Source organism: Canis lupus, chromosome 9, assembly GCF_048164855.1.
Source record: "Canis lupus baileyi chromosome 9, mCanLup2.hap1, whole genome shotgun sequence".
In the NCBI taxonomy this organism is placed as follows: domain Eukaryota; kingdom Metazoa; phylum Chordata; class Mammalia; order Carnivora; family Canidae; genus Canis; species Canis lupus.
Window position 1 is genome coordinate 3,361,159 of NC_132846.1, and position 11,331 is coordinate 3,372,489.

Genomic DNA, 11,331 nt, shown 5'->3' on the forward strand with positions numbered 1-11,331 from the left:
GCAGAACAGCAGGCATGGCAAAGGGTTCATTCCTTATTTTACAGAAAGGAGAAGTTAAAGCACACAAACTTGTCCGATATTCAGTTAGCCAGCTCTGACCAGAGACCAGAACCTATGCCTTCTGAGTCCCTTGCTCAGCCTCTCAGTGACACGGCCCCACACTGAGACTTCATTTTTAATGAACTACGTGCCCGATTTTATGCTTTACTGCCAAAACTTTCAAGTTTTAAGGCACAAAAGGCAGCACTCTGGCCGAGTCCTGGCCACAGCACATCACCCAGATCAGACATGTGCTCCGCATCCTGAATGTGTTATTCTAAAGAAACAGCCTTCCTGTGACAGACGCTAGGCCTGTGACACTGAGATAAGAGGGAAAACAGTCTCTGAGATGTACGGACACAGCAACAAAGTCTGCCAGGCTGACCTCTGACTCCTATGCCGTTCGTCAAACAGAGCTCATTCACTTACCTGCTCGTTTGTTCACCCGGGTGGCCCTAAACATGAGGGAATAGGAAACCCCGAATCCGATAAAAGTTTAAAAACCTAAGAGCACCTTAGGCCAGTGCTTCTCCAACCTGACTGTGACCCACATCCTCTGGGGATGCAATGCTGATTCAGTAGGGCCTGCGCTGGGCCTGAGACTCTGCATTTCTAACAAGCTACAGGCAATGCCCAGCCCAGAACTCCACTCATTAACCTTGGCTCTAGTTCATGTCTGGCCCAAAGCCCTGTGAGCTGACACTGTTCCTTACCTGCCACCCCCTCCCTCTCCAGTATCCCCTTCAGGAACTCAGTTCTTTTTTTTTTTTTTTTTTTAATTTTTATTTTACATAAAGCTCCACGCCCATCGTGGGACTTGAACTCACCACTCTGAGATCAAGAGGCACAGGCTCCATGGACTGATCCAGCCAGGTGCCGCATCCAGGAACTCCATTCTTAATGCCTAAACCAAGTTGGTGCTAGATTCATATTTCTCTAGCGTGACTTCAAGGTCACCCACCAATGAACGGGTAACCACAACAAAGTACCCTAGATCTGTTTTTAAGCTTATTCTGAAATGGCCATGCTTTTTGTTTGTTTTGTTTTCATTTTTAGAACAGTACATGGCAGATGAGGCCAGGGAACAGACGAGGGCAGTGGACTGCCCAGGCCACCTGGTGCCAGAACCAGCCAGCCACCTGAGGATGCTGTCCCCATATCCTCCTGGCCCGAATGGGAGGTAACAGCAGAGATGACAGTGACTACAGAAGTGATCCCACCAGCAGCTCTTTGATGCTGAGATCGCCTAGCGGCCTTCTGACTGCTGTAGAGCCTCCTGGGAAGCCTTTCCCTAGGGTAGCAGCTGGCACATGTTGTCTCTAAAGGGCTGGACAGTAAATATTTCACCCTGCAGCTCTCAGCTTCTCCTCACAACTGTTCAGTTCTGCCCTGGTACCATGGAAGCAGCCAGACACCATAATAATAAACCAGTGGCCGTCGAAATGTTGTGATAAAACTAGGACAGGTGGTCTCTGGGACCCACCCTGGGGAGCGAGAATATGCCCTCAGCCCACATGACCAGAACAGCCTAGCTTGTTCTTATCGTCTTCCATCAGCAATCATTAGATGGGCTCCTGGTTTGCATACCAGTCTCTTCTGAGTCTGGCTCATGTGACCTTTTTTTTTTTTTAAGATTTTATTTATTTATTCATGAGAGACAGCGGGGGCGCAGAGACACAGGCAGAGGGAGAAGCAGGCTCCATGCAGGGAGCCTGACATGGGACTCGATCCTGGGTCTCCAGGATCATTCCCTGGGCTGAAGGCAGCGCTAAACCACTGAGCCACCTGGGCTGCCTGTTCATGTGACTTAATCATGAAGAGGCTCATTCCTGGGGAGGCCCTGGCATGTGACTTTCCCCCTTCATATTTAGGAAGAAAAAAGGGTATGTAAACTACCAGAATCAAAAAACTGGCCTGAGGGCCGCCTGAGTGGCTCAGTGGTTGAGCACTTGCCTTTGGTTCAGGGCATGATCCCTGGGTCCCGGGATCAAATCCCACATCAGGCTTCAGGGAGCCTGCTTCTCCCTCTGCCTGTGCCTCTCTCATGAAAAAATAAATAAAATCTTTAAAAAAAAACAGAAAACAAAACCTGGCCTGACTGTGAACCATAGAAGTTTTTAGACAGCACCAGCTTAAGTGCCAAAATTGGCAACCACCGCAGCATGTACTGAAAAAGCACCGCCAGGTTATTTTTACAAATTCAAAATTATCTGTCATTCTTCTACTAACATACTAGCATGCTACCCCTCAGTGAGGAAAAGTGCCTTATTAATACACACGCGATACTTTCACAGTTAACATTTGGCAATGGTTTGTCTGCCACTTTTGTTTCTTATAAACAGAGTATGGTGCCTTGAACAGAATAGCAAGCTAAGTGTCTCACAACATGACACTGATCAGAAAATGTCACTTAAAAAGCACATATGTTAAGTGGCACCTGGGTGGCCCAGTCAGTTCAGCATCCAACTCTCGATCTCAGTTCAGCTCTTGATCTCAGGATTATGAGTTTGAGCCCCGTGTTGGGCTCCATTCTGGGTGTGTAGCCTACTCAAATTAAATTTTAAAAACACATTATGTTAATACCATTTGGGGAAACATCCTGGGGCCTGAGGTGAAGATCAGACGTGAGCTGATTTCCATTAGCTGATTTTCCATTAGCCTCAGCAAGAACACATCTCAAAGCAGCCAGCCTCATCCAGCCATTTCCTGATTAGCAATATTCTTGATGATGTCAAAGCCTCAAAACAAAGTCCCAAATGATCCTGCAACATGTCTATGAGTCTATCAAAGAGAAAAGTTCACAAAGACGGAGTAAGCAATCTCTGCCGAAGTAGCTCTTTGCGATGGGTATTTTCTGCAGTCTCCCCCCTTCCCACCCATACAACACACATAGCCTGAGCACCCAGGGTGCTCACAAGCACAAAGAGGGAACCAAAGGACAGAATGCTTCACTGAGCTGACATGTAAATCCACACATTGTCAGAGGGATGATCTTTAGGGAAAAACTAAGGCAGGAGGAGTTCAGTAGCTGTGGGAGGCATTATTTTTCAAAAGGGAAAGACTTTAAGGAGGCGAGGAGATGGGGCCCCTGGGTAGCTCAGTGCTTGAGCATCTGCCTTCGGCTCAGGTTGTGATCCCAGGGTCCTGGGATCTAGTCCTGCATCTGGGCTCCCGCAGGGAGCCTGCTTCTCCCTCTGCCTGTATCTCTGCCTCTCTCTCTCTGTGTCTCATAAATAAATATATAAAATCCTTTAAAAAAAAAAAAAAAAAGGGCGGGAGGAGGTGAACCCATTTCTAACAGCAAAATGCTGGAGCAAGAAACACCGTTATCTACAGCGCGCTGCCTCGTTAAATCAGTTACGGTACCCCCTTAGGATGGGACACTGTGGAGCCTTTTAAAAGGTAGGGCAGCCTGGGTGGCTCAGTGGTTTAGCACCGCCTTTGGCCTGGGGTGTGGTCCTGGAGACCTGGGATAGAGTCCCATGTCAGGCTCCCTGCATGGAGCCTGCTTCTCCCTCCGCCTGTGTCTGTGTGCCTCTCTCTCTCTCTCTCTCTCTCTGTGTCTCTGATGAATAGATAAATAAAATCTTTTTTAAAAAATGAAAAATAAAAAGACAAGGCAGATTTCCATGGGCCAAGAGCAAGAAGATCTGGGGGCTGTAAAGGGTATGTTCTGAGTGTGCAAACCACCTGTGAGGAGAAAAGGTGTCCCCCAGGGTGACCTGTGTTGAGATGCTGCACAGGACGGCAGAGTGTGTCTGCGATAAACCACGCAGTGTACACTTCACACGATCCTCACGAAGCTTCGTGAACCAGCCTCGTGGCTCTGCTCACAGAGCTGAGATAAGGGAGGCTGGATGGAGAGAGGAATACGCTGGCAAGCAGCCCTACTGGGGGTGACACACAGATCTGGTCCAGAGACTGCTTTTTCTACCATACCTCGTCGCTTGTCACAAAAAGAGTTGTTCATGTGAATGTTTGCGAGACTGGGTAACCACAAGCAGGCGCCCAGGACGCTCCACCCAGGGCTCAAGCCCTTCCTCCAGCAGGTCACCCCACCACCACCCCACCATGCTCTTTGCCACCCTACTATTTTAAGGCAGTTGTGGGCAATCTGCGTAAAGAGCTCTCCTCTTAGAAGAGCCCTTCAAAGGAGAACCTGAACCACACAAAGTCAAGACCAGCAGCCAAGCCTTTACAGATGAATTTTACCAGCCTCCAATGATAAGTCCTCTGCTGTTCCCACTTTGCCCTGTGTCCCTCTCAGGCTACAGGGCTACCCAAGGTCATAATTCCATTAAAGGACTCCACTTGACTTAAAGAAGTATATTAGCAAGTGAAGTTAAACTCTTGAGAGGTCTGGGACAGAATGCCCATTCTAGAGAAACCGTCAACAGCAATCCAGGTAATGAGACCCCAATCACAGGACTATCTAAGCAGCACAGTCAAGTTCAAACCAAAGTCTGACACCAGAGCCCACACTGTAACTACCACCAGGTATGACCTCTCACCACCAGTCCTGATTGGCTACTGGCCCTGGGTTAGAAACAGGGAACCATCAAAGCCAAGCAAAGCAGCCAGCTCGACAATGACACCTGAAAAGAGCCTTCCAAACGTGAACGTCTTGGTTCCTGCTCGCTACTCTCCAGAGGCTTACAGTAAGATCAACAAAGGCGGACCCTGATTGACCCATGCCGGAGAGACCAGGGTTAAGGATAAGGACCCCTCCTTGACCAAAGTGAGCCATCTCAAGCAGATCTTGGCCTGCTAAGTTCAGTTTACCAAGAATCCTATGAGAACGGCCCACTTTGACATCTAATCAAGTTCCTGTCAGTAACTTTCCATCCACTGACTCTCTCAGCCCATAAATCCCAGCTATCCTTGATGTATTTGGACCTGAGCTCATATCTACACTGAAGTTTCTGGCCCTAATCTAACTGCTGGAAGAAACTCTGTCTTGCTGTTTTTAACAAGGATTTAGAGCAATTTCTATCACAAGACATATAGCTGCTAAGTCTGACAAAAGCCCTCCCTCTGGGCCTTTGTCTCCCTATGCAATAACATGGTAGAACTAAATTATTAAGGTCAGATTCAGTTCTCAAATCTTTAATTTCCTGTTTGAAGAGTGACACTAAAACAAAACCCAACTAGCTCTTATCTCAAATCTCCAATGAAAACTGTAGTCTATTCAGGTTAATCAATATTATTCCTATGGAGAAAATTCTGATTCAGTGGCAAACTGGATTCTAAATGAAAGCATGTCTTTTGGTTCCCTAATTCTGATTCTATGCAATATTTTCCTTTATATCTCTGTAAACTGGATAATGGCAATGCAAACAATTCCTATTTAAAGACACACAAATGAATTATATCAAATGGAGGTTGGGTTGGTTTCCAGTAGAAATAAGCCAGCTTTGCCTGCCATTTGCCCATTCATTTCATGATTTCTGACCCTGGAGTCTCCTTTGATCCGGCTGCAACCATCACATTACGTCTCCTCATTGTAAGTTAAATGTAATCTTTAATACGTGTTCACTTTTATACATATCTGTATTGAGTGATGACTTGACCTCTTAAAAATTATCTTTTGGGGTGCCTGAGTGGCTCAGTCGGTTAAGCGTCCGACTCTTGGTTTCAGCACAGGTCATGATCTCATGAGTCATGGGACCGAGTCCAGAGACAAACTCTGTGCTCAGCAGAAAGTCTGCTTGAAGAATCGCTCCCTCTGCCCCTCCTCTCACTCTTTCTCTCTAACAAATATATATATATATATATATATATATATATATATATATATTTATTAATATATATATTAAAATCTTCTTAACATTACAAAAAGTGTGAGCAACTAAATTGTATTTCCAAATAGACACAGTCAATAAACACTTTTAAAATCTCTTAATGGTCATTTAGAAGAATTTTGGAATCTAGCAAAGTAAAATTTGCCCAATCATTAACAGTTTTTCCATTTTTATTTTCACAGCTACCTGACACCTGAATTCCTTTTACCAAAATTACTATTTTTGAAACCTGGTATCAAGGTAGTTTGTAGTATTTTCCCACAATGATTGAATGACTTTTCTAGCCAGATGTGGAATTCTTAAAGTTAAAATTTTGTTATAATTTTTATTTCAAGAAATCGAAGGGTAAACAACAGAAATATACCAAGTATAATGAAAAACATCTGGCAACTATCATAAAGCCCATAAGCTGTTAATACTTTGCAAATCTGTGAACTCTCTTTTCCCATAAAATAAAATATTACAGATGAAATTTCTTCCCATGTCCTATCCCATTCTCCCCACAGAGAAGATAACGCACGGTCACAAGTTAATATTTCTTTTCATTCACTTTATTATACTTTTAAAACATATATGTCCACTTTATAAACATTCCCTTCTAAAGGACATTTAGGCAGTTTCAATTTATAATAATTGTTTGTCATCATAAACAATGTTGCAATAAACATCCTAATACTCCTGGCTTATAAATGTCTGTTTCTTAGGCTACTTTCTGGAAGCAGAACCACTTGGTCTTAAGGTACACATACTCATTTTGATAATAGCTATTCAGTTCTAAGACACACTTCTGCCTGTAGTGAATCTTTTCCTCAAATGTCTATCATCTCTTAATAGTATCAGACTTTATAATTTGTAATCTGCTGAATATGAAGTGATCAAATCATGGGTGCAATTTCCACTTCCTGGAATGCAAGACAATTTGGGTCTTATCCTTAACCGCATCCTCGATACTTGTGACAATTTCCCATCATAATCTGGGATTTGAATTATGGTCTACAAAGCAACCTCTGCAGTTAAAAAAAAAAAAAAAAAAGTGCTGGGTAGTTCCTCAGAGGATAGGTTGGAAAACTCAAGAGACAGCATTCACTTCAATATACTTTTACTGAACAGTACTGGATATGGTGTATTTCACCTCCTTAACAATTCAAAACTTTCTCCTCTCTTCTCCTTTCCCACTGCAATGTGGGAAATTAAATCCTCAGCAATTCTCCTGGGAATTACTGCTTAGCTCCCTATTGTGACCCTCTCCAATACTTCTTCACACCACAGACTACCTAAGATACACATCTATTAAACTCAACTTCCCAGGCTTTCAGGACAAAATCTAAATCTCTTAGAGCAGCACAGAAGGCCCTGCAAGTTGTACCACTCTACTCTTAGGAATTGGAGCTCATGAAATCTATAATCCACATGAAACCCTTTGTTCAAACCAGGCTCCAGGACTCCAGGTCCAAAATCCTGGCTCTTTCCATGCCTTCACCATGCTGTTTTCCTGGTGAAACCTTCTCCTTCATCATAGTAGCTTCTGCCTATCTCTCAAACCCCACTCAGGAATCCCCTTCCCAGAAACCAGGATTAGATGCTTTGAACAGGATTAGATGTGGCTCCTGTGTAAACCTGTAACACTGGAATGATTCTCTATAGACTGCCTCTCCCCTTTACAAATAACCCCTGCTCAATAAATAAGGCTCAACGAACGTTTGCTAACTAATGGAACCCTACAGAAAAAAAAAAGAAAAAAAAAAAAAAAAAAAAGCTGAGCTACTGCACTATGTACCACAGGGCAAGTCTCAAACTCTTGGTGTTTATTTTTATCTATAAAATGAAGCGCATGATACAAAGTTCCCTCTCCCAGGCCCCAGATTCTACAATGCTCGGCACGGAATAACCCCTGTGCCCACAGTCTCATTTCCAGTAGTTAAGGGGCAGGGGACCTAACCAAGCTTTCAGTTTCACGCCGAAGCTAATCATCCTGAGTTCCACCCGCTCAAGCCCCTGAGAACAGGGCATCCCTCACGTCCCAGGAGGGATGTTTTTACACGGTTGGGTATTTCTGTCGTCGTAGGCAACAGTTTTTCCGCTTAGGCTAAAGAACCGGGTGGAAATAGGTGCAATCACCGCCTCCCCAGCCCCGAGCGCCTGACCTGCGGCCGAGCGCGGAGGCCGGAACCGAGCGCCAGACCCGCCCCGCGCGCCTCGGCGGGCCCCAGCCAGGACCGTCCGCGCGCCCCGCGGGCCCCAGCCAGGACCGTCCGCGCGCCCCGCGGGCCCCAGCCAGACCCGCCCCGCGCCCCGCGCTTCCAGCCGAAGCTCGCACGGCGAAGGAGCTCCAGGCAGCCGACGACCACCCTCGGGCGCGGGCTGAGAGGTCGCAGCCTCTCCCGCGGGATGCACCGGTTCCCGAAATCTCTTTCGCAAGGTGAGGAACAGATTACTCAGGGCGGCGGGAACTGAAAATCCCTCCCGTGCGGCCCGGAGCCGCGGCAGGCGGACGTCCCCGGCCCGGAGGTGGGCGCCTGGCCCGGATCCCCGGCCGGGGCGCGCGGTTACCTGCAGCGGGACGGCGGCGGCGGCCAGACCGTGGGAACTCCGCGCCACGCGCAGCCTCAGACGCGCACCTCGTGACGTCGCCCTGCAGTGATTGCGGGGCAGCCGCGGGCCCCGGGCTTTAGTGGCCTAGGGCGCCGCGGTGATTGGCGAGCCTTCGGGGGCGGGTGTCTGCGGAAGCCAATGGAGGCTGAGGGGGCGGGGCCCGAGAGCCAGACGGACTACAAATCCCAGCATGCACGGGTCGGGGCTTCTGACCCACCCCTCGCGAGCCCCGGGAGAAGCTTGGGCGGTGAAATGGGGGTGGGGGGCGGAGGGGCGTGGGGCCTGCCTGGAGCCACGGTAATTCCAGAAACGTCCAGCGAGGAGGGGTCGAAAGCAGGGCGCCGAGCGCTGCAACCTGGTGGTTTTCAAACTTGTCGCACTTTGGAATCATCTAGGGAAACTTGAAAAATACTGATGCCCCTGCCCCTCCAGACTTTCTTTGTCTTGAGTTCCTTGGTCTGCACGTGTCCTGGGTTTGGGAATCTTTAAGGATCCCCGGGTGATTTCGGAGGCGCGGATTCCCTTAACCCTGGAGCTAGCCCCCTGAGACATAGGCACGATTATTGTAGCTCCTGCTTTACAGTTAGGACGATTGAGGGAGGTTGAGCCACGGAAAGTAAATTAATCTTCTGAAGATCACATAGCCCTAAAGTGGCAGGGCCAGAACTCACCGCAGGGCAATCTGTCTAGCTCCAGGATCCTGACCTCTTAATCCCTATGCAATGCTATTTTTCAGATGTTTGGTATTATTATTTCATAGGGAAATGGGGAAACAGTATAGGTACCTGTGCCTGTGGTAGAGCACAGTAAATTGAGTTGAGTGGAATTGATGTGAGCGAATAAGTGCAATCCTACCCAAGCTCATCAAGTGTAAGATCTAGGGCAACATTCACGGGTTGTGTCATTTGATCTTCTTTTATAATATTTTTTTTTACAGTAAGTCATGCATCAGCATATTGCCCTGAGCCTGCTCCCTATTTTTATAATAAAGTCTATGAGAACACAGCCATGCCACTGGTTTAGGAATCATCTCTGGCTGTTTTTGCAAAAAAAGGCAGAGTTGAGTAGTTATACAAGAGACTGTATGGCCCACAAAACCGAAAATATTTACTGTCTGATCATTTACAGAAAAAGGTTGCCAACCCGGAGTCAAGTACTTCACACCCCTAGCTTGGAAGTGACCATGGCCTTCAAGCCCAGGTCTATCCAAGTCCAATGCCAATTCTCATGACCAGGATGCTTTCACAGTCTTCCTCAGTGGGGAGTCTTAGGAGTTCATTCAACCATTTATGCAAGAACACGTTTAGTGAATGTCCCTTATGTGCCAAGTGTAACTGATTATTGAGAGAAATTGGATTTCTTTTCTTTTCTTTTTTTTTTTTTTTTTTTGGGAGAGATTGAGAGAGCACATGCAGGGTGGAGGGTGTTGGAGGGGCAGAGGGAGAGGGGGAGAGAGTATCTTAAGCAGGCTCTATGCTCAGTGCAGAGCCCTACTCGGGGCTTGATCTTACAACCCTGAGATCGTGATCTGAGTCAAAATCAAGAGTCAGACACTTAACCAACTAAGCCACCCAGCCACCCTGAGAGAAATGGGATTCTGTTCCTTCCCCTTGGTAATTCACCATCTAGTAAGAAAGGAACAGCATGTCTTTAACCACTCCCTCAACTCACCTAGAATAAATGGTGACCGTTGGCTGGTTAGGTTTTCACAGGTGAAATGGAACCAGGAAGTGGTGGCCTGATGCCAGGTATATTTAGGCAAACAAGGATCCAGGAGTAGCCCCCTCAGTCTTCCTCAGGAATACCATAAACTAAGGGCTCAGAGGGTGGGACAAGAGAAGGAGGTTGAAAGTTGAGGACCAATAGGTGGCTGGGGGTGACGAAGAAGAGTTGGAAGGCAGGCAGGCAGGGACAAGGGGCATCCAACCTAAGAAGAAATTACCCTTTAAAGGATTTTACACCACCCTGGAAGGAGCCCTCTGCCCTTTCCTAGGTGATAGGTAGATGACAAAAACCTGATTGGATGATAGGTGAATTGGAAGTTTCATCAGATTAAAAGAGCCCACCAACAAGCCCATAAAAACCCCTAGACTTAGAAACTCTGGGGCCAAACTTCTTGGGCCCCCTCTCTCTTTGGGAGCATTGTGCTATTGCTTTACTATGGCTCAATAAACTGTGCTTTGCTGCCCACCATTCTTCATCTGGTCTACCTCTTCATGGTCACCAAGAACCATGGGCACCAAAAGAGGAAATCCTGCAACAGGGGTTGGCAGAGGCTCCCATGGTAATGGTCGGGGGAGATGCAGAAGAGACTGCAAGGTGGCTAGCCTAGGCCACAAGGAGGAGGCTGGGATGACAGAGGCCTGGAGGGAGAAGTAGGCGCACATAGTGGGCTCCAAATTCCAGTCCCAGCTCCAGCACATACAAGCTATGTGACCTGAGCAAGTCAGTGCCTGTTTCCTCAACTGCAAAATGGAAGAACCACACCTATTCTCTATAACTTAAAGGAAACACAGTGCTGAGCACCCAGTGAGTGCTAAGTAGTACCAGTAGCCACCTGCTGGGTTAAGAGCAGAACGAGAAAAGGAAAATAGGAATCTCTGACTTTGTGGCTGCCTGTGCTCGGATACCTCCACCTCCGCATGAAGTGGCAGCATGGTGTGGGAAGGGCCGCACCAGTAGGAGACATCAGGAACCAAGAGGTAGGCACTGAAGCAACCCCAGGGGGGCACAGGTGGCAGGGGGGTGGCAGGCTCCCTGTAAACATATAGGCATGGAACCCTCTCAAATGTCCCCAGTGGAATTCTCACCGGGAAATTCACAGTGTGGGGGGCTCGGATGTTAGGGTGGCTCAAACCAGATTTAAATCTGTGATAACACGGACTTAAATCTGTGACGT

General features: G+C 47.3%; 1 protein-coding gene across 3 annotated transcripts in view; it reads right to left on the reverse strand.

Annotated features, from left to right (window-relative positions):
- Positions 1-8,548, reverse strand: part of LGMN (legumain) — a 31,369-nt gene extending 22,821 nt beyond the window's left edge. Inside the window, exon 1 of one of the 3 annotated variants that reach the window (XM_072837829.1) lies at positions 8,391-8,548. The gene's annotated coding sequence lies outside the window, so the exon portion shown is untranslated. Of the gene's footprint in view, positions 1-2,622; positions 2,816-8,390 lie in introns of those variants that run through there. The other 2 variants (XM_072837831.1, XM_072837830.1) reach the window with 2 other exon arrangements.
- Positions 8,549-11,331: the final 2,783 nt, after the last annotated feature.